The sequence below is a fragment of the Lepisosteus platostomus genome, chromosome 14, assembly GCF_059453375.1.
Source record: "Lepisosteus platostomus isolate fLepPlt1 chromosome 14, fLepPlt1.hap1, whole genome shotgun sequence".
NCBI classification, from domain to species: Eukaryota; Metazoa; Chordata; class Actinopteri; order Semionotiformes; family Lepisosteidae; genus Lepisosteus; species Lepisosteus platostomus.
The window spans coordinates 20,971,857-20,996,892 of NC_142624.1; the positions used below are offsets into that span (position 1 = coordinate 20,971,857).

The 25,036-nt window shown below is 36.7% G+C and overlaps 1 protein-coding gene across 2 annotated transcripts in view; it reads left to right on the forward strand.

Moving 5' to 3' along the window:
- Positions 1 to 25,036, forward strand: part of hdac4 (histone deacetylase 4) — a 251,755-nt gene that overhangs the window by 48,259 nt on the left and 178,460 nt on the right. The window lies entirely within an intron of this gene.

The following is a 25,036-nucleotide window of genomic DNA, read 5'->3' on the forward strand; positions in this document are numbered from 1 at the left end:
GAGATTTATTTTTTCTTACCGTAATATGTAGATCTTTTTTATTACATTTTATGGTTATGTCTCAGTAAACATTAAAGTACGTTCTTATGGGTTCTTTACATAACTTTTGAAACAGTCTGTTCAGTAGCAATTAATATGTAACAATATACTGTAAATGCATGTACATTGAAGTATGCATTAAAATTAAAGCCTCAGGAACACTTGTACTGTTGTACCAATGGCAACTTTTAACTTCTTGCAAGTTAATAGGCATTTTCACATGTAATGTAATTCAGATACTGCAGCTTGCAAATCTGTTCTTAGACATCTTTAAGCATTATGGAGAAATCTTACAGGGACAAGTCATGCAGCCAGCATTTATCAGTAGCTCATCTATAGCTTCAAGCAGTCATTCATAAAATGCGTACAATACTCAAAGTTGCTATAGTAACAAGATGTTTGCCATCCTTTCAGTTATGTCATGTCACTAGAACAGACGTGATTGCTGTTGATTTTAGTTTGTGATGCCTTCACTGTAGCTGGGTTCAGCATGAGACCTAGTTCATGTTTCTCCTTCAGCACATTCTGCTCCTTGTCTATAGCTGTTTGTAATTCATTCATTTTCAGACTGAGATTTAGCTGCCTATGAATCAGGGCATTTAAGGAATGCAGGAATTTTACATATAAACCACGGGCTCAGAAAATGTGAATCATTCATTAATGGATCTGCGTTTCAAGGGAAGCCAATGTAGTAGCCAGGCTTTGGTGCAAAACAAACTAGAAGGGAAGAGTCGTGATGACTCTGACCTTTCAAACGGCAGGCCAGCCTCCTGAATCACAGAGATGAAAGCTCTCTTGACCTTCATTCTGCAATGCTAATGGAAGCCTTTTAAAAGATTTTGATAATTGCATAAATTGGCATCTCTTAACCTAAGCACATCAAAAGAGCTTACTATAGGACATTTATACAGCCTTTCATATGAAGTGGTGAGCACTTCGGTTAGGCAAACCAAGCTCTAAAATATACACTTTTTTTCACAACCATTTCCTAAAAAACATTAAAATACAAATTCCAAAGTTTGTGTCTTGCCTTCAGCGAGAGATTCCTGAAACAAAAATGTTGCATATGGTATTCTGGATACCTTAAAATTTTAATTTTCACAATGAAAATGGAAATACTGAAGTTTTTACGTTCTGGAGTTGACCATTTGGTGAAATGTCTAGTCTTGAACATTAAAGGCTTCCATTTTGTAGGGTATTTCTTAAAACAATTATACCTTTCACAAAATGCATTTATAATTTTGAAAATGCCCCGTGGGAGCATTTCATACTATACCTGTCCTGTTAATGTAGTTTTGTGCAAAGATTAAAAAACTTTTCTCAAACATATTTTATTCCTAAGATTTGACATACTATTAGTTTACATTAAGTTAAAACGGAAACATCGTCCTGAACGCTGGCAAAGTACTTCATGAATGTTTTCCATACTGTGAACGTCATAATATATTACTAAACCCTAAAATCCACATGTGGGATCACAGTGTTTTCGTGTAGGGTATGATGGATGTTTTAATTGTGTTTCACAAGTCATTGCTAAGTTACCTTGCTTAACAATTTAGCAGTGGCACTCAAGCAAGTTAAGGTTAAAGTCTGTGGGTTTGTGTAGGTAGTATCAGACTGCAGTGTTTAAATGAAATTGATTTTTTTATTTTAAAGCGTTTTAATGAAACTCCAATTTTTTAGATAGCTGGTTTGGTCCCATATTTTCCCGTGTATCCTGCCTTGGGCCTGTTGCTTGCCGAGATGGACTTCAGCTCTTCCACCTCCCTGTATTGAATTAAGTGGTTAGAAAATGGATGGAAAGTACCTTGATGTGCTTGTTGAGGTTTCCACACAGTTAAATTGACCTATTTTAGGCACAATAAGAGTGGAGGTTGGTTTGGACTGAAACTATTTTTTATTAACAGATTAAAAAATGTGTTGTAAAACCTTTTTCTTTTGGAGTTTTGTTATACATTGTGCTTGAAATTGTATGTTGTTAAATGGAAAATAATCCAAAATTTGTTAGGATTTTATGAAATTTCTAAAGAATTTTGTCTAGGATGTGCCCTTTCTGAAAAACACTTGCCAAAGAGTAAAAATATTTGTTATCAAATTTGATCCTGAGTCAAACTTGATCTGCTTATTCATTTCAATTTACTTTACTGATTTAGCCTTGAGCTGCAAATTAAAAGAAAATCAAATGTACACATCTTTCTTTTGAGGATTGGTATCCGCTAAGAGACTTACCAAGAATATTAAGTTTTGCCACCCATAAGATACTAGTTACTGCGGTTGTTTATTTATATTGTATAGATTTATAGTTAAAAAATCATGATTTTGTATTGTACTATTGGTTTATTAGTGAACGCAAATAACATACAGTGGGATGGATGTGTGGTTTGTGATAAGGCTATTAGAAGTGCATAATAATAATAAAAATTACACCCTGACACCCAAAGAGGGCTCTACAGCCAAAACGTTGTGTTTCTTTTCTTCTCTTTTCACCATGGAATAAACCTTTAATTGTTCCTAATAATAAAAATGTCAGGCTGTGTTAATGGGCATGGCCTTGGGTTTTAATTCTATTTTCGACCCCAGTTGTTGTGGATTCTCCTGTCTTGTACCATATTTGCATTTATTTTGAGTTCTGCTTTAGATTCAAAACATTTTTTTGACAATGAAGTCTGCGGGACAAGTGAGCTAACTGTGAAAGCACCGGAAGTTTCATATTTCCACTGCACTGTTATTCCTATTTTGGGATTAAAAAAAAAAGCATGGAAAGTGTACACATAATGCAGCTCTTAGTTTGGGATTTTTTTCCACCTTTAATGACTAGTGCCAAAAATTCATGATGTTGTCTCTGACTTTTAAAGACCATATATTACTTTTGTTCTCTTATTTTCATGCCATACCTTTTTTTGAGAGGTATTTTAAACTTTCCTTTTTGTACATCGATCCATCTGTTTTTGAACTACTTTATTCAAAACAGGGTTGTGGGGAAGACACAAACACACACTCCCACTAGGGCTGGTTTTCTCAGAATCCAGTTAACCTACCAGTACATCTATGGGCTATGGGAGAAAACCACATCACCCTTCAGAAACCCACACAACCACAAAGGATACATACAAGCTCCTTGCAGATAGTGACCCAGGAATAGAACCCAGGGCCCCAGAGCTGTGAGGCAGCAGGGCTAACCACTGAACCACCCTTTGTAAAGTCATATCAAGAGAAAATAAGACATGCTGGCTGCAATTGAAGAGCAACATTAACCCTCATCACAAGCATGTTGCAGTTTTGGCTTAGCTGTTAGCATAAAATGGGCATTTAAAATGCATATCGAACAACAAACAGGACGTATTGTGGCCCCGTAATATAACATTTCCTGAGGCTCTATTCCCGTATTATTGCTACCATTGAAAATCCGTACTTAGTGAATCATGATTCTAAGCATTTGAATGAGAAATCCAACAATGCTCTCCAGTACTTGATACTATACAAGCAGCTTTTAGCGTATTATCACCATCAACATTAGAACTCCATCAGATTAAGAAAGCTATTCTTAGGGCAATGCCAAAGTTTTTTGTAACAGACACACTGACATTTTATTGAACAGACAAGATATAGATCTGCTGTTTAACATTCGTTATGTACATTCATCACAGTAGGTGGTCTACTGTAAAAGTCACAGACTAGTAGTGTGTGTGTCCATCATTGGATCCAATACAGGTTGTACGTCTGTAACACATGTTATGCATATGGTTGCTTATGTTGTCTTGTAGAAATATCAACCTTTCCTCCCACAGGACAAGAACAAGCATTAATTAATAATTCCAGATCATTCCACAAATATTCCGTGAGGCTCATGTCTAATGAGTTGGTCATTTATTGTCACATTCTTGTCTCTAAAGGAAATCGTTCTTACATGAGCTTGAGGATATGTATGGTCGGACTGCAATTGTGCTCTTGTCACGTCAGGATAACCCTGCACAAAGCGTAGCAAGTGAAATCACAGGACTTGGTCAATGTAGCGCTGTAGATTCGGGTTGCTGCCAATCACTGTAGGTGGAGTTCTGTAGCAATTTGAAACTCCTGGCCAGACCATCTGTCCAGAACCTAAAGACCATAACTCCTGAACCTCCTCATCAACTGCTCTTTTGTACACAACAGTTAGTGTATTATCCTATATGTCTGTGCTTCAGTGACGTCCATTAGAGTGGTCTACATGAAACATTGACTCATCATTAAAGAACTCTTGGCTTCACTGCTGGCAAGTCAACCTGAAATGTACAGTAGCTTACACTAACTGATGTTGTGCTGACCTGTGGAATTGGTGTGGTGGTATCTAACTCTGGATACAACTTTATTTTGGGCTGTTCCTGTGTTTTTTTAAATACAGTATAGTTATAGAGTACAACAATAACTATACTGTATAAGGTATTCTGAGAGCAAAATGTCTAAGGACATGGTATTGTACTTAGTGTAAAGAAAGCAATCTCAGGGTGAAAAAAAGAAAATATATCTGCTGTTACATTATGTTGTGACTTTGGTTGTGTTTTATGCATAAATATTGAGACATAGTTATACTGCAAATCCCCCTCCTATTAATCTCAAGTTCCATAAATGCTAAAATAATTTTTACTAAATTTTTATTTTTAGTTATTTCAAATGCTTGGTAGAATTTTGCTCAAAAGCAACAGAACTGCATTTTACATGTTTTTTTTAAACTACTGCTTTCATTCAGGTACAGAAAATGATTTTTTTCTGACCAGATATTTATTGTGGGGAAGAAGTGGGCGTAAATCACCAGTGGAGATTGTTTCTTGTACGATCCTTCTAAAGTCAGCAGTAGTGGAAATACACCACATGATGGGTGGCCAATATGTAGTTCTAGGGAGAACCATATCCATCAGGTGTTGTAGATAAAAATACATCATCACTTTCCAAACATGTGGAACAATTGGAGCAATTAAGCATGTGGGAGTGATCACAGAATGGCCTCATGCAAACAAAGTACAGGCACTGACAGACAGTCCTGCACATGTGTGAGAAGGGAGGCTGTATGTTTAATTTTAAACACAGATACTTATTACTATATGCAAATGCATAAATTCCAACTAAAGTTAAGCCATTTTTATACCTTTAGGTAAATGTGGGGCACTTAAACTGGACATTTGAAATGTTACAATCTTTTTTAAGATTGGGAGTAAGGTCTTGTATCCAGAGTCATACAAGGGGAACATTATACTATTTAACAATTAACACACAGCATATTTACAACACAACCATTAAGTCATACAACATACAACTAATTCAAATATTTAAAACATGCTTTCTTTACCTTAATTAGAAACGTTCTTGCAAAGGCAATTACATTTGTCTAAAGTGCTTTTCCCATTTATTAATATAGTCTCTGTGTAATACAGTAGGTAATTTGCTGTATTTAACGAAAGTATATTCCAATTATATTGATGTGATTATTAACTAAAAATGTATCTGTAAATTTTGATATCTTTATACTATGTTTTAGCTTTTAAATGCACTATGTTTCAGAACTATAAAGGTGGTGGAATCTTTCTGATAAAAAGCCATATCTACATAGCTAGAGCTATTAGCTTCAGTTTGAGATTTTGAAATCAAATTTTAATTCAAATGTGAAAGTGACATTAGTGAGTTGAATTAACATTTAACAGCTCATATTCAAATACATACAAATATACTGTATTACTGCATTTAAACTGGAGTAACAACTCATTTGGATCATTGATTGATGGTTACAGATTAAAAAAAGAAAAGTTTTACTACAGAGCCTTCACAGATCTGAAAAATACACCATCAGAGTTAGCTCTTAAACTCACTGTTTCATATGTACATGGTAAGTGCCGTAATAAGAAAGACAGATGAATCCTAACACACCTGACCTAGGTGTCTGACCCAAAGAAAAGCCATGCAGGAGGGCTGTTTTTCCCGTTATCTGTGGAGGACCTCCTAGTGACATTTGTATTAATAGTGCTCCACCTTAAGAGTTCTAATCTGTAGTGACTGTGGCTGCTCACAGCTGTGGACCGTATGGCAGTTGTGACGTGTTTAAATTCCTCACTTTCTTAAAATGTTTTCATTTAGACTTGACTGATTAATTTCACTTTATTGTCCTGTTAGAGGCCCAGGGTGGAGATATTCTTTTTGCTTCGGTCGCCCGATACCTTTTGTAGTTTGCACTTGTCCAAATGTTGTTGTTTTTTACGTGACAGAAAGCAGCTGGCATTTATGATCTTTCCTTTAAGAAACGCTCACTTTTGTAAGATTGTTTTCTGATTCTTTTACTTTTGCCTCCTGAAGGGGAAGAGAATGTTGCATTGCATGATTCTTAGATACTTTGGGGTAAGTCAGAATTTTCAAAGGAATCTAATAATTAGCTGAATAATAAAATAAAAATGTGATTACAAATAACTTCTTCTTACTGGCAGTTCACTGTAAGTTGTACTTCTGTGATGCATGTTTTGCACCAGTTTGAAGATAATATCTTGTGGGATTTTGTCCCATTTCTCTCAAAGAGCCAAAACAATCTTGTGCCTTTGCAGTGTTTTTTCAGCTTACGAAGATACATGCCATACCAGCTCATCTACAGTACATATACTGTACAGTACTGTAGTCAATAGAGCTCAGATCTGTCAGGCGGGGCATCCAAGAGTTCTCATCTTGCAAAAAGATCTGCTGCATGAGTATGTTGAGGCGAGTCTGCATGAGGGGCAGCAAGTGATTCCCAAGTCTTGATCAATATAGTGCCATGCAGTCAGTTTGCCATTTACCCATTACAAATGGGGTTATGTAGAACATGTTTATGCTCAGTCACACTTGGACATTGATTAGTCAGTTGCTGGACATTCAGAATAATACTAACAACACTTGCTGATGTTGATTAGTTAAACGAATCCTTGATTCATCACTAAAGAAGACTTGGTTCGAATGCTGGTAATCGCACCTGAGGTGTAACTCAAGCATACGAATGACACATACTGCTGTTTTGATAAGATTAATATATTGGTTAATTTGTGTTTTTTATTTCTTTGATTTTTTTCCCTCTTTTCTCCAGTTTTGATATTGTACAAGTTAAGTCACCTCATCACCAGTGCCCGATCAACTATCACGTTAATATTGTGATTTAATGCTTATGATTTAGCATTTCATCAAAATTAAGCAATATGCAAAATCTTTGAAGGTTTTACTTAAAAACAAGCATAAATAGTTTCTTTTGATGTTCAGCATGTAAAACTTGCTCGATGGTATACTTGAGTGAATACTTTTTGAAGGCATTAGTTGATTAAGGTTTGTTTGAGTACAGATATTAAGTAACTGTACTTAGGGTGCATACAGTACATTATAGTATCCTTTTGGATAAATAGCTTCTTAAAAGCAATGAAGCTTTTGTTGTGAACATTAATCTGACAAATCTTTTTCTCATCTAATAAAATGATAACAGATTATTATTTTGGTTTTGTATTTTTCATGTACTGGTATATCAATCAGTACAATACTTACGAAATATTGCAGTATCTATTTAATTTTGATGAATCATTTAAGCTTTGGCTTTGCTTTTTTTCTGTGACTCTTATTATACTTTCTGTCATAGTGGTTGTTTAAAATACATTTTTAATAATGGATACTACAGTATTTATCACCCAATTATTGAAAGCACCATTACTGTCTTCATCATAAAGCTTTCAGTGAGATATTTCCAGTAAAACTAGGTTATAGGAATGAGTCTCTCCATGCTGTTAACAGTTTTCATCAGCTCAGGGTGTCTGAGCGACAGTCTGTGTTTTTCAGTATGTAAATGGATTGAATAGTATTTCTAATCTTAACCTTGTGAAGCATTTTGCCTGCAACCATCTATCAGATTTTTAGTGTAGGCAGAACTTTACAGCTAATCACTGTCTGCTTCCATATGAACAATACAAATGCATTTGCATACCATAAAGTAACCCTTCTACTGTGTGAGATTTTCTTCTCTGAGGTACCATTGCCAATTATATTTTGAGAAGTTAGAGGTATTTGGTATATTAAGAACTGAAAATGTTGCCTCAATGTAAAACACAAACAATTTAATTTCACAACACTAGTTTTCTAAATTTCTACAGTGTTTGCTTAAATTCACTGCTGTCAGGCTATTTGGATGACTCAAAACTTCCTTCATCTTAACTGTGACAAGACTGAAGTCATGCTTATTGGTACCCCCCATCAACTTCGTAAAGCCAGTCCTGTAACCCTATCTGTAGATGGCTCTGTACTTGAGCTTCAATCAAAATTGAAAAACCTTGGGGTTATATTCGATTCTGGCTTAACATTCGACCCACATGTACAGCATACTGTCAAAACATCTTTTTTTTTCACCTTAGAAATATCACAAGACTACGCCCTATGCTATCACTAACTGTGGTTGAAAAGCTGATCAACATATTTGTATTCTCTCGAATTGACTACTGCAATGCTCTACTCGCTGGGGTATCTAAATCTACTCTGAACAAACTGCAGTATGTCCAAAATTCAGCAGCCAGAATCCTGACCAGGTCTAGTGCAAGTGTTCACATTTCTCCTATCCTGGAGTCCTTGCTCTGGCTTCCCGTCAAATTTCGCGTAGACTTTAAAATCCTCATGCTCACCTATAAGGCTTTACACGGCTTGGCACCTCAATACCTGTCTGAACTATTATCGCCCTACTCCCCACCTCGCAACCTCCGCTCTTCAAATTCTGCCCTCCTTACTGTCCCCCAAGCCCGTCTACATTGTATGGGTGACAGGGCCTTCTCCTGCTATGCCCCCAAGCTCTGGAACTCTTTGCCCAAGGATATCAGAGAGTCACCTTCTCTAAACTCCTTCAAATCCAGACTCAAAACCTTCTTCTTCAGAAAAGCCTTTACTTAACTGGTTCCATTCTTCACCCCTCTGCTCTTCTTAGTACCACCTTCCATGGTCTCCTCTATTGTTATTGTTGTATTGTTGTAATTGTAATTGTGTCTTATCTTGTGAAATCTTCTTATTTATTGTTGTAGTCTTCTTATTTATTGTTATTGTCATCTTGTAAAGCGCTTTGAGAAGCCACCTTTAAAGGCGCTATATAAAATAAAATTTATTATTATTATGTTTATTATATTTTTATTTTACTGTTAAAAATACATTTATGGGTTTACACTTTATTTAATCCGATCTACCCCAATCTATAAGAACACACAATTCTATGTCATTTATGTAGTTTTTTTTTGTAAGTGTTGCCTAATGTGTAAAAACCTAATAACAGGCAAAAAAATAGATACATGATTCTTATTTTTCATTACCAAGCACTGCTGAATATTTAAATGTAGGGTGAATACTGTATATCGGACATTTGCTGTATTTTATGCTTTAGGCTTTAGTACATTTTGCAACAATTTGATCCTGGCAGCTTTAGTTCAGACATAATCTCAAAGCATCAGTGCTGGAAAACCGATATCTGTCAGTTTTGTAACTTGTATCAAAGATAGCAGATAGCCCCCACTGCTGTTTTGTAAATTTGTGTCTTTTGTAGTTTTTTGGATTTTCATTTCAGAGAATTTTAATTTGAATATTGTGGATCGATAGGCTGCGTATTTTCACCATGTACATCTGATAATGAACAAAGGTAGTTTAGAAAATTATAGGGATAACAGAGATAACAGTGTAGCCTCAAAATCAATACTACAGTTAAATTAAAAGTGTACAGTACCTTAAGTTGTACTGTTGGGTTCCACCTGTTTTCATCCTCACAGTGCAGTAGGATTTTATTCCTGTAGAATTACTGGCAGGCTATGTTCATAAAACATTAAAAAACATGGGATTGCTTTGAATCTGAATCAGTGCAAAATTTCTATTTCTTTAACATTATTTTAATTTAGGTAAGGCTCGTTCACTGTTAAAATACATTTCTGTGCTTCTGACTGCAGGCTACCAGAACACCTTGTGAAGTGCTTTTAACAGAAAGTATAAAATGCAAGGACCTCTGAATAGAAAAATGTTTTTTTTTGTTTCTTAAGGAACAATCTGAGCTTAAGCTAGCATAGAGTTCAAGTACTAAGAGAGAAAAAATGTTGTTTTCTGAGTACTTTGGAATATTTAAAAAATGCCAAGAATGCCAAGACAAAATACAATTTGGAATGTACTACCCATATGGTCATAGTATGCTTCCCTAAAATTCCTATTTTTCAACAGACGTGCCTAAGGGCATGAAATTAGCTGAAGAAGCAAGGTTCAGTTGTCTACAGTCTTGCAGCTGTGGCGTGTTTTATTTCTGAATAATGTACAACAGTTCAAGGACCACACTTTTAGTCTTCCTGTGAAACTTGATTCTTTACTCACCATAATCAAAACAAACAGTTGTTAGCAGTTTTCGTTGCACAATTTAGACTTGGCTGTGAAGCCTTATAATATTTTACAGACTGTTTTTTAGGTAATACATCATCAATATTAAAAGTGACAACACCCTCACTTGGGTGAGGGGTCCTTTTGGGTTAAACAGAGTTTTCCACCTTAATATTTTGATTTGCTGTTCAATGATTACAGTCAGCTGAGATATACTGCATTTTCCATGTTGGAGTGGTGTGTTTATTGGGTTGGATAGTATGATGATAGCATGATATTTAGAATGTCAGCAGCCCTTTCCGTACTTATCTGCATACTACCAGGCAAGTCTCCTGTAGTATTAATGCAAAATAAATATCTGTGCTTTGATGTGTCTTCATTACTGGGGGCATTAAAATTGAAAAATTGTCCAGCTGTCATTTCAGGGTGATTTTTTAAGTGCTTATTCCTTTTGAAGTAGGAGAGATGCCACTTTTAAATTGCTTAGGCGTTTACTGTATAATTCAACTGTGTGCAGCTCTGTTACTTACTGTCTACCTACTTTACTGTCTAATTTTATGATTTTATTGTTTTGGAGGAGTAAGCATTCACTGAATAGACTTGTGCATTTATGCTGTATTGGGATATATAGTAAAATAATTGTAAATAGTTTGAATTTAAAACAATAGAAACTGTATGTGGTCATAAATAGAGAAAACGCAAACCAGAAGTTGTTTATAATCCTTATGTAGAGATAGTTTGGTCCAAGTCTAAAGGTGTAATGTTGGCTTGTCTTATCTTTGCTATTGCAGTCTTCAAAACATATTCTTGCAAGGGTCTGAAATAAAGCATTCTGAACCCAGATGCTGGTGTCTGCTAAGCAAAAAAATAAATAAAATCAAAATAGAATGCCTCTGACATGACAGAAAGCCCCTGATTCTTTAGAAAAGACTGTCTTCTGGGTTATATTTTATTGTAGCCAGTAAAGTGTTTTCACTAATTTCCAGTGTTCTTTCAAAGAAAATGAGAAACAGGTTAAAAATAAATGACAGCAACTCCAAGAGACGTTGGGCATAATAAGTTTAATCACTTTGAGAAGAAAACCTCTAATGCACCGCTGCTGGTATTTTATTTTAACTGGAAGTGAACAGTACTGTGTGTTAAAAGCATGACAGGAAGCGTTGGAACGGCGCTCTCATCATACTGGCTGATTATTTCTACATCCTACCTACACACAGGAGCAGCTTGAGAGATTGAACGCCCCCACGCTGAACTCTTTATTATCAGTTTAGTCATACAGGCGTCAGAGCTGGCTGTCTTTTAGAGAAAGCAGAAAAGCTTGTGTGGTGGTGGTGGCAGATGTAGTTGGGGGGGGGATACTTAGAAAAGCAAAGGTTAATCGTTTTGTAAAGGGGAAAGAAATGCTTTCCTTAGTCTCCAAAAACGAATACATCATTAAAACCCCAAATTGCAACTCCATTTTATCAGGCCATCTTCGTGATAAGTATATCTGCGCACTGTCAGGATTATACGTAGTTTATATGACGACAGGCAAACAGGTCCCTAGAGAGAGGTTAACATATTCTTCCTTTGTAGTTTGCAGTAACCTACAGTAAGAAGTGCTGATGTCAGGACATTCCAAGCCTATGGTCAACTATATTTGACCTGCACGGTCCACTCTGCTTCACCCTCAGTTCCCACTCCCCTTTTATTTATTTTTCCCAGATTACAACACCATTCAAATTTAGAATAATCTTAAAATTTGATGTACATTACAAAAACAAGTCCCTAATTCAGAAATCCTAATACATATTTTTTTAAAAAGTTTCCCGTTTCCTGCAGCAGTGTTTGAAAAAAGGAAACGAAGGAGATTTTGTATTTACCTTGCTAAGAGAGGTGGCAGCAGCTGTGTTTGGCAACAAAGAATTTTGGACATGCGATGAAAGAGATACTGTGGGCCTTTTTCACTGAACAGCACTGCAGTAATGCGTTTTTCACAGCGTGTGTCTTTACCATGTCTTGAGTACACCTCCAGTATTCGCTAAAAGCAACACTGGTAGCCTAACGGTTGAAAATTACCACTTGGTACCATGGTCAACTCATTTATATCTAATGAATAATGTTGGTAATTGCTAATATGTGTAAGTATCATTACCATATATCTCCCATGGAGATGTGTAACATAGTATTCACTAAAGAGTACAACATCCACTGTATATGTCACAAACTGTTTCCAAATTCATTTACAGTAGCAAATTCATAATCATGCACTGCTGAAAGGTAGAAGTGGTATGATAGCACAGAACTTAGAGGAGAACACAAACAAAAGCAGAAGAAGAAAGTATCCCTGATCTCTGGTATGTTTTTTCAACATCTTTTAAGTTAAATGGGCCCTAGCCCCTCCGTGATCCTGTATTGGGTAAAGTGGGTAGAAAATGGATGGTTGAATGTATTGTTCCAAATTTTCTGTTCGATTGTATTTGTTCCAAATTAAAAGAAGAGTTCAGAGAAGGCAGAGCAAGAAAGCAAGAAAGCATTTAGGTCTATGTGAAATGTACAATGTGGTGAAAAAGTAACTACCCCCGCTTTGATTTTATGGTTTAATATGTTTAGACATATTTGATGTTGCCTTGTCTCTACCAAATTCTAATAATAGATAAAACTAAGCTCATTTGACAGTAGCACCCAAAAATTCTACATTGTCATTATTTATTTAAAAAAAATCAATAATGAGTATTTTGAAATTTGCTAAAGCAGTTTCTTATGTCACAATATAAACATCCTCATTGTAGGCTGGTAGTGAGATCAGTATTCAGTGCTATTCCTGTTCTATTGTATGTTACTTTCTAGACCTTTTTGTCTAAAAAAAATATGTTTTCACAAAGAACAATCCCAATTTCCTGTCCCGGCCTGGGCACATGACTATTACAATATTTCACAGGGTTCAATGAATTCAAATATGGATTTTCTTGTGATATATATATACAATCATGTTTATTGTTCAAAGCTGATAACTATTCTGGGTATTTTAAATTCCTGCCTTGCCATTCAAGGTTTAATGCACATAAACGTGCCACGATTTTGTTTGAAAGTTAACATTTGTAATAAAACCTCTTGGTGGCCTGAGAAATGGATTACATTGGCGTAAAAGGTCCCATTGGCCAGAAGTATAATACATATGTAATAGTATAATATAAAATCCTGCTGGTAGTAAGCACAGCTTATAGCATGTTAATTACTCAAATAGTCCATAGTTCCATCAAAAGCTGTTCAGATAAGATATTATGATGATTTAATCGTCTTGCCAATCTTAATCTGTTCACACCGCTCGAAAAATGATTTTTAGTTTTTTTTAACACCTGTCTTAACAGCATCCTCAATAATTGTACACTATATTGCAATAATGTTTTTAATTCACAAACTGGCAGTCTAACTTTAATTGCACTTATTCACTATAAATGTGGAATACATACCAACAGGGTGTGCATGCTAAGCATCTTGCTTTAGTATAGTTTCTATTTTATTTTGTTTGCATTGCCCTTCCACTGCTCTTCCAGTCTTAGCCTTGTCTTTTTTTATTCATTTTTAATTGATTTCCACTTTGTCTTTATTGTTCATGAACAAGCTTACATTTGATTTTCTATTTTCTTAATTATCCAAGTTAAGGACATCTGCTAAACAAATAAATAAAACAGCCTGATGATATTCCTGCTCCAAAGTCTCTGTTCGTTCTTCATGACTGTCTGATTTGCCCTTATTTCTTATTGCATTTCTGTATTATGTGCAATGATCTTTCTTAAGGTCCTTTCCCTTATCAAGCAGGTGGTGTTATTATAATAATAATAATAATTGCTTACACTTATATAGCACTTTTCTGGACACTCCACTCAAAGCGCTTTACAGGTAATGGGGACTCCCCTCCACCACCACCAATGTGCAGCATCCAGCTGGAAGATGCGATGGCAGCCATAGTGCGCCAGAACGCTCACCACACAGAGCAGAGAAATGAAGCCAATTCATAGATGGCGATTATTAGGAGGCCATCTTTGGTAAGGGCCAATGGAAAATTTGGCCAGGACGCCAGGGTTACAACCCTACTCTTTTTGAGAAAAACCCTGGGGTTTTTAATGACAACAGAGATTCAGGACCTCGGTTTTACGCCCCCCGCTGGCCCCACTAACATCTCTTCCAGCAGCAACCTTAGTTTTTTCCCCCAGGAGGTCTCCCATCCAGGTATTGACCAGGCTAACACCTGCTGAGCTTCAGTGGGTTGCCAGTTGTGAGTTGCAGAGTGATATGGCTGCTTATCAATAGAGCTATTTCTGCTTCGTGTTTTTTTTAGAAATCTCTTTAAATTTAGTTAGATACCTTTAAACGGCAATGTATAATCAAGATGCTTTTCCACCTGAGCTGCAGTGATGAGCTTTTTCCAAGAGAGAATTTAATCTCACCATTGTGACAACAGCCTCATTCTGTTCAATGGATATTATAAGATCTTTCTGGAAAAGACTGTTTTCAATTCATCAGTCATGCAGACACTATACAATTACAGGTTAAATAAAATCCACTTGAGATGTAATATTAAATTGACTATGTTTAAAGGAGACATTTTTAATATATGAGTTTGCTATTGGAAAACAAAAAGTATGCTCTTACATTTCTAACGCTTGACAGTTTTTCTTTCCTACTTTAAGTTGCGGTGGTTAACCAGAATTAACTTTTTTTATCAAAAAAGGTCTTATTTCCTGTCTGACAGTAAAGCCAAGTAAAATCTGTTTGTAGCCTGCATCTTTTTTTTACACACATGCATTTCAGAGATCAGAAAAATGCAGCAAACAGAAAAGATATGTAGTTTCTAAATTCCAAATCGCAGTGAATCTTTTTATTTTAATGTTAATTTTATTTTAAAAGCAGTCTTATAAATCCAACAGGAACATAAATGAATAGCATCAAGAAAAATAATTTTCTTTTACTTATATATGGACATAATACTACATATTACCAGTTACTCCATAATAAATGCAGTCTTTCCATTAAGTAGGTTACTTCGTGATGAACACTATCAAAAGGAAATGAAAAACAGCATCAGCTGAAGAAGGCTTGATAGCTGAAATGCTGTTTATTCTCTCTGTTTTTCAGCGTGGAATTAACCTTTCCTTGTTCCTTTGTAGCCAGCAGATGCTGATGCAGCTCCCCACTCAAACCTCTTCGTCACAAGACACTTCTCACTCCGTTTCTGCATTGACATTTTTTTAGAAAAATAGATGACTGTGTATGGATTTTGCATACTGATTAAATTTATTTTTTTATAGATTGAGTCTTACCTGACTGATATTCACATGTACTGTACTTGATGACTTTGCTTGCAGCTGAGAACGTAAATTCATCTTCAGTTGAGCCAATGTTTGCTTGGTTAGAGTCTTTGCAAGGTTTTTTCAACTGTGTGAGTTACTTAAATGCACCAGTTAAAGGACAGACTACAAGAACTGAAAGCAGTTAAAGATTTTACAGATCACACCTATGATTTGGTCTCTTAAGGCTCAATTATTTTACTGAGTGTTCTGATGAAACAAAAGGCTGCAGTTATATGGATCCCCAGGTTCAGGATTGGGAAACCCTGGCATAGACCTCCCTGAGTGATGTCATTGGGTATGACACAGATGTGCAAAATGTATACACTAGTTTTTGTGTACAAGAAACACTTGTAGTGATTGATGCCAACCTGACTGCATGGTACTACATCAATAAAGTCCTGAGGCCTCACTTGGCTTCCTTATTCTGGCATGATGAAGGTCTGGTAGGACAGGACAGTATGTCCTCTTGCTGCTCGAGCAACAGTGGCTTTATTTGTAAGATGGGAATAAAGTAATTATAGCTGTGAATGCCCTACTCGCCAGACTTGAGCCCGATTGGACATCTGTGGAATGAGCTGACACAATGTGTGGCATCTATGATTTAGTGATTAATGCACATTCCCCTATTGTCCCTGTTATATATGAAAGGAATGGGACAAAATGCCAGAAGCTAGCATCTGTATTTTGTTGCAATCACATGTAACAAATGTGCAGGTTGTATTGCTTCTAATGGTGACAAAAGATGCTACCAGTTTATGACTTCCATAGTAGATCACCTGTTGATGCCAAACCAGTATATTGAATTTATCTGTGTCATGACTTTCTAATAAAAATGTCAGTGCCTGTTATGATAAAATGTTATTTTCTTCATAATAACCTTGTGAATCTGTTGCAGTTGCAAGTGATTGATTCTCATTATATAAACCTATCCATTTTATTTTCCATTTTATTTAATGTCAGTTAGGAAGGTGTGGTATAAACAGAAACAGTTCTGCCTGGTCTGTGTTCCAGGAATATTAACCCCTGTTTCCTAAAGGGCTTCAGTACTCTTTCCGTTCTCTTAGCTGGTGTAGTAGCTCTGGCCTGTTTGCTCACTCAGTCTCTGCCTGTGCAGCAGCCTGGCAGGATTGCTGGTTGTTATGCACTTGTGGTTTTTGAGCCCTGATTTCAGGTCTCTAGCTACTGTTGGGAAATATCTTACCACAGCTAATGATAACTTCCGCCTTGACGTACGTAGAAACTACATGAGCAAGAAAACCGAAATCAGGACGTTTCTGCTGTTATTGTTCGCAGCTTTAAAATAGCACAGCAAGAACAAAACCTAAAAATAGCTGCAGCCTGGTTGAACAGTCTTCTTTTCACGCCGTCTGTTTTTTCAAGATACATTGAAGGTTGTGACAGAGGACCTTGCATTAACTTTTTGGTGGTGCTGTTCATGGAATCAACACTGATGTTGTGTGCTTTTTATCAAATAAAAATAGTTTTTTGCAGGTGAAATATAATAATATAATTGTGCTGCTTTAGTTGATAATGTTTCTTTGCCGTCATCTCAGCAAGCCGGTTATTTGCAAGACAGCTTTCATGAAACCATGTGCTGGATAGCCCTAATCCAAAAGATTAAATTTTTTATTCCCCCCCCCCTTTAACCTCATTTGCAGATTATAGTGATAAGCTTGCTGGTTTTACACAATTTGCAATACCCCAAAAAAATTAGAACTGAATGATATTGATACAGCTGAACAGCTCTTTTTTGCTCTTTGCTTTTAGAAAACCTGCTTTGCAAAATTAAGCATTGCAATAGGGTAGGTATGTAAGGGAAGAAAAAGTCACACCTCATTGGAGAAAGCTCCTGCTTTGACTGTCATTGACTGTTGTGCAATCTTCTTTTTACTCATTGCATTCTGAGGATTTTTGCTGCACAAGTAGAGACGCAGACCTTTGGTATCATTAATTGTACAGCTTTCTGACATTTCTGCTCATTATTGCTGTAAACACTGTAATGCAATCTTCACAAATTAATGCAGAGGGAGAAAACTTCAGCTGAACTCAAGGCAAGTCTCATATTTGGTTGGCTTTTTGTTGCTTGATTTCCCAGAGATCATTTTTTATTTGCACACAGCAGTACAGAATATGTGATTATATTTATGCATGGTATATGTTTTATTTTGAAAACCTTCGGCATACTATAATAATAATTGTGTTATTTCAAAGAACATGACAGCACAGCAGGCACAACCATCATGTAAATGAGGTTTGTCATCCTCCCACGGTTTCAGGATTTTTCTATCACCAAGGTAGCATTTTTATTAGATTGACACTAATGACCATTAAGCATTTTTTTAAGAATAAGAAATGTTATGAATTGGTATATAAATATTAGTATAAAAATAATTCTTTAAGCCTGGGACCTTTTTATTAAACACAGGAAATAATTATGTGGTCTAGCTGATAGCTACTGTATTGCTTGTAGTATAGTGAAAAGTGTAGAAACCTCAAGTAATGCCTAAAGCTTTGTATGATTCAAGTTATTCAAGTTATGGCTGTAGACTACTAGAAGATTGTGGGTTGAAGGGCACTGCTGTCGTAACCCTTGAGTATTTCAGTTAGACTGCTCCAGTACATGTCCAGGTGGTATAAATGTGTGCAGATTTAATTTGTTGGATAAAGGCGTCAGCCATATAAGGTACAAATATACTGATGGAAAAAAGAAACGCAACATTTTCTGAAATGAGAATACTATAGTTATAGCTTTTGTACTTTCACAAAAAGTTGTCAGTTTATTTTAAGCCCTCTGACCAGCAGTGCAGCTTGTGCAATGAGGCATTCCAACTTGCCAATCACATGAAAGCTCGTTAGGTGCACTTTTACTCGACAAGGTCCAGGTGGAACAATGTCTGATCAGGTCACCTTTAAAAAGGCCTTAATTCAAAGCTTAGGTAACTGCAAGAAAAGGGTCAGTTCTCTGTGCATTCCATAGTGCCTCGAATGTCACCAGAAGCAAGGGAGAGGGCCTTTGGCATGCTGCAGGCAGGCATTTCATGTGCCAGTGTTGCCAGGCACTATGGAGTAAGCCACTCCACTGCGTCCCGACTGCAGAGAAGGTTTCAGCAGACCGGCAGGACAGATGACCGTCCAAGATCGGTCGCCCTCGAGTGACCACACTAGAGCAGGACCGACACATCAGACTGGTCCATCTGAGAGATCGTTTCAGATCTGCCACCCGTACTGCTGCTGAAACTGCCGGCAGACACAATGCCTGCATCAGTGACAGGACAGTGAGGCTCCAGGCTGCTGGCCTTGGAGCAAGACGACCTGTTAGGGGCCCTCTGCTCACACCTCCTAGACGTCACACCTGACTGGCTTGGACCAGGTGTGACGTCTGTGCTGTGATGGACTCGTCAGCAGTGGCATCAGGTCCTCTTCACGGCTGAGTCACTCTTCAGCCTGTTCCATGCAGATGGGAGGGCCAGAGTGTGGAGGAGGAGTTGTTGCGTTTCTTTTTTTCATCAGTATATAATCATAATGGCACTCATCCATGAACATGGAAAAAAATATAGTGAAAACTGATCTAAATAATCAAAAATAAACACAAAATGAGGTTCAGTGGTTGTTCTTGCATAACGATGTTCCTTCTACAAAAATGTGGCATTCGCTTGTCGAATGTTTTTCTTCATAGTTCCTTTGTGGACACTGCAGTTGTAATCTACATTTCAAAGCCTGAAAAATGCTTTGGGAATTTTTTTTTTTCCCCTCCTGTCATTTTATTAATTTAATGTGTACTATCTAAATACTTCCTTATGGATATGTAACTGGATTTGGTTACTTCTTGGTTCGTTCTCGGGAAATCTATTTGCAAAAGAATTTGTAGTATTCTCCAGGCTGTTTAACTGCTTATTTGATTAGCAGTGTGGTTATTTAGCTAAAGCTACAATATGCAGACACTGTAGTGTTTGTTGTACTTCTATCTTTATATTTCGTGTCCAGTTAATTTTAATCTCCACACTTCGAACTTGTACATATGTATCCACATGGTTTCCATATGCATCAAGTGTTTATCCTTCCAATTTCACTCACCACTTGAATGCAGGGATCTGGTGAGCCAGAGCCTAACCTGGCAGGCAGTGGATTCAAACCAGATGCTCTTCGGATGGGACACCAGTCCATGCATGCTTACATGATGAGTCCATTATTTGATTACAAACACCTTAAAGTAATATCTGTTTGTCTTTTAGTCACCATTTTCAGCCCACATTGTGTTTGTGGTAGCTCAAAGACTCCAATACATTTTTTCACCAATTGTGAAATAGGTTCTCGTTTAAAGTGCTAAAAGTATTATGTTGCCCTGTTTCCATAAAGACATACAATAGCCTGCAGTGCATTCCTTGAGTTGTGACCCAGTGATGTACACATTTAATATTGGGGAAAAAAGGACAGTAGAATTGTGTAATGGGAAATTTGCTGCACAATGAAACAGGAAAAAATGTACAAAGATGTATACAGTATAGTTTTAAAAGTATTGTGATTGTTTCTGAAAAACACTAATTTGGATGCCTTCAAAAGGATTTGTACCTTTATTTTAACCATGCTACAGTATATAGTGCTACTACACAGTTTCTCATTTGTAATGCTGGGCAAGCCAGAGGCATGCACTGGCAATGTCCTTGATTAGGTTTTGACAGGCTTTTTTTCCCCATTTAGTCACATTTTAGAAGCTGTGTTGTGGTATCAGACATCCATAGTTGCTAACCAGTTAACCAATATGCAAGTTATGTAGTGTACTACATTTTTAAGTCTTTTGCATCTTGTTTCTCTATTTTTGTGATTTTAGTTACATTTAGTTGCAATAATTTAATGTATTAAAACTTGTAAACTTAAAAAAAAATAAACATATACTTTTTTACAGCAAAATATGTGAATGTTCACTGATACCGGATTTGGAAAATAACAGCAACCTTTTCTTCTCCCTTTTAATATACAGTATTGGTGTATTTCACTTTTGTGAAATAATAAAATGACAATGTACAGCTATTCACATCATTCTAAATATAGAAAGTAAAAATTAATTTAAGATCATCTGTTCTTTTTTTAATAAACATTAAAAGTCAGAGGAAGGGGGGCTTTAGCACATCCTGATAAAACCAAGGAAGCAAAACCTAGATTTTTTTGAGATTTCTGTAATCCAATACATCTGCTAAAGGAATTCAATTCCATTTTGAATAAGACATTGGATTACTGAATATGTTCAAGTAACATTATTTAGAAGCTACTGTTTTGTTTCATAATTTAAAAAAAAATCATATACATTCTCTTGGATGTTTTCTTCCAAGTTTAAAAAAGAAGCCACTCTTCTCCAAGCCTTTACTCTCCTGTGGTATAGCTGTTTGAGCCATTGCTGTAAGTGTTATGGTCTATAGGTTTTCATGTTGTAAGCAGAGATGTGGTAATATTAATGAATCTCACAGGAAGCCTGAATAACACACATACTGATTTTAATTTCAATAAACCTGCATGTCCTATAAGGTTTGACATGTGGATGGAACCATCTGATTATAAGGAAGAATTAAGCATGATCTTGAATCACTCATTTCCATTCAGTGCTCAGTATTTGGTTAAACCCAATTAAAATATAATATTAAGGTCTGAAATAACACTAACGTTCTAAACATTACTTCTATTTTTGTCCTTAATGTGTCTGGTTTCCACAAATTATGAAGAAGCACTATTTTTGTATTAGATTTAAGGTTTTAGTTTTTAATATACTATCCATTATATCATCAGTTGTTTCTGTAAATCTTGGCTTATGACAAGACCTACTGCACTGCATGTGGTTGGGCAGATATGCTCTTCTGGTTAAAAAGCCATTAATCTTTAAACATGTTGCAAGTTCCACAGTACCTGACAGGACAGCTAGTACTGATTGGAGTTGTGAAGTTTTGCTTATGTCAATGCAGAGCTGATGTGAGAGAACCTGTCCCCCTTACGTGAATTTCCAATCCAAGAATAATACTGTTTTTTTTTCAAATATCATGCAATATGCAAACCATCTAATTAATAAAAATGAAAATATTGGCCTTCAGTCCTTTAATGCTGTATTTTAAGACACTGACTTCTGCAATATATTATTTTGAATACTTACAGAATAGAAAAATTAAAGAGTTAAAAGTAACAAAAGTGACCTAATGCTTTGGAGGTGGTGCTGCATAAAAATCAGACCTAATGCAGTACTATTTATAGAGATTTATGGGTTCCACACGCATGCATTTTAAACAAAACGGTAATTGTTTCACTGGTCATCGATCTGTGCTGGATTGCAGTTGTCACCATTTTACCCATTTGTCTCATGGTTAAAAATGGATAAGACTCAACAGAAAGTTGGATGTGAAACAGTGAACTTCAGCTAGCAGCTGTTCAGCAGCCACCAAAAGCTAGATGCTTTTGTGAGTAACACATCCTGTATTTTGAAAGCCCTCCAAGAACTTTTTCAGATCTAAACTCCTGTGTTACGGGCATTTGTTTCCGTGATAATTACAGAAAGATGTAATAGTCATTCCAGTTAGTGTTATTATCAATGAATACATTTCTGCCATACTGTTTTCCATGATGGTGCTGTCTATTGTTACATTAATCTAATGGAATAATCCCCTGTTATCTAATAATACCAATGAGAAGACTTAATAGTTTGTGAAACGTAAGCCTAGCTTGGATGATAGGGTCATTTAATCCTTAATATGCACTCCATCCTTTTTTGACGTCACTGTATTGTAGTAATTTATAACCTGTAGAATTAAACCATAATCTAATATCAATATTGCATGCTGGAATTACTAGAAACACTGAAGTTGTGGAGAGCTTGTGTATTATGAAAACTATACATTTATGTGGGTGGTTGATTTTTTTTTCTCTGTATTGAAAGAGGTGAGGGGGGGGGGTCTCCTTTTTGTCTAATCCCTGTTATGAATTTCTAAATCCATACTCTAATCCTCATTTGAAGAGGGGCCGGATGGAAATTGCTTTAGCTCTTCAGCTGAAAACGGGGAAAAAAAGTTCAGCCATTTAGAGGAAAATGCGTTTAGAATCAAGACATTTGAGTGCATTTACAGTAGGTGCAGTTACTGTATGTTGTTGCATCAATCCTGTGGTATAGAATTTGGATTAAATGATTATTTTTTAATAATTATAGTTCTCTTGGAGGCTTCCCTGGACAGTCTTAAGGAGATGTAACAAAACCTGAAATTGCCCCCCTTTTTAGATTTTTATAATGTTTACTGTTCAGCCTTCATCTACTTCCTACAACAGTCCACCTTATGCTATTCTTATGTTGACTAGAATTAATTCAGTAGCATTTCATTAGCATTCTGTCCTGTGTTTCAGATATAAGGCTGACGTTCTTTTTTCAATTACAGTATTTGCTGGATAAACGATTCCCTTCACCGTCCTCCAGACGTATTGTTTGTAGTGGATTCTCAAGCCTTCTTCAGTTAAAACACTTTGCCCTTGTTGAAGTTTTTGTTTTTCTGTGTACGTCTGCAATCTGAATGACGTATAGTGTATGCATGCTCTCTTTGTCTTCCTGCGACAGAGTATGTTCTCTTCTAAATGTTCTTCCAACTGTTTAGAGCACCAAAGCATTTGTCCTAAAGTACCGTCTCTTGAGAAATCCCTTTCCCATCACGGGCCAGGGATAAGAACAAGAGCTGTGCTGTTGTTCGGGGAGAGCACAGCTGAACTGAAGCCCTGCCAGTGTTCAAAAGTGTTGAGACACAGCCAGGAGCTTAATATAATTCTAGAGCTAAAGTGTGTGTGGTGTTTGTGTGTGCTCAAGTACAACAGCACCGGGAACCCCAGCTTGATGAAAAACAGCCGCTGACCTCAAAGTACAGTTTTTTATAAATTGAAAATCAAGTCCTGCATTTCTTTATAAGTCTTTACAGTTCTTGTACCTTGGTAAAGAGGATTGTATCGTGTGAAAAATCTTGGCTTCCTCTCTGCTTGGGCCCAACTGTGGCTATTGTTGCAGGAGCTCATTTTTTAACGGCTGCAATAAACAAAAAAGCCTTTCTGGGTAAGGCTGCGTTTTTCAAGTGCGCAAGGAAGCATGCTGTTTTTAATTGGAATTAGCAAGAGGAAATTTGTGGAGGATAAGCTGATGACTAGAATACAAGAGAATTAAATTGTTTCATTACGATTTTTAATTCCCTGTTTCTATTCCCAATCCCAAATGATTAATTGCCTTTCATAATTTCAGGAAAATTGACTATGCGTGTGTCATTGACGGAATAGCATTTCACTTTTCCCAGTGTCCTCCTAGTGGCCAGAGACAGTGAGGGCTTTCATATGGTTCAGTATGGTTCAATCTGAACACTATAGCTCTGAGAAAACACTAAACAATACATTTGCCTCTGCAAGGTCTGCTTACGTCTACACTTGCTCATTAGCGCAAATAGCCAAACAGCGAATCATGTGGCTGCAACCCAATTATAATGCATGCAGACATGGTCAATAGGTTTAGTTGTTGTTCGACCAAATATTAGAATGGGGAAGACGCGTGATCTAAGTTACTTTGACCGTGGAATTATTGTTGGTGCCAAACGTTGTCGTTCCAGCATCTCGGAAACAACTGACCTCCTGGGTTTTTCACACACTACAGTCTCTAGAGTTTACAGAGAATGATGCGATAAAAAACATCCAGTTCTGTGGGCGAAAACACCTTTTTAATGAGAGCGGTCAGAGGAGAATGGCCTGACTTGTTCAAGCTGACAGAAAGGCCACAAATAGCCAAATAACCACTCTTTACAACAGTGATGTGCAGAAGGGCATCTCTGAACACACAACATGCATCATCTCAAGCTGGTTCCACGAACATGACTGTGACTTCAGTTTCCTCCAATGGCCTGCACAGTCCCCAGATCTCAATGAGGTGGAACAGGAGGTTTGCAGCATGAGTTTGCAGGAACTGCGTGATGCTATCGAGTCAGCATTAACCAAAATCCCTAAGGAATGTTTCCAGTACCTTGTTGAATCCATGCCGTGAAGAATTCAGGCTGTTCTGGAAGCAAAAGGGGGTCCTACCTGGTACTAGATAGATGTACCTAGTAAAGTGGACACTGAGTGTACATCTTGCATCTAGTATACTCTTACTGAGAGTGGCTGTGACAATCCAAAGCTTTTGTTCTCTACTAGTAGTTACGTAGATTGGTAACGTCAGTCATCAATGTTAAGCCCCTAACACACCTACCGTGAGCCCATTTTCCTTTTTCTTAGGTTAAACCCATCCATAGGAAATGGATGGACCAATTTCATACCTACATTTC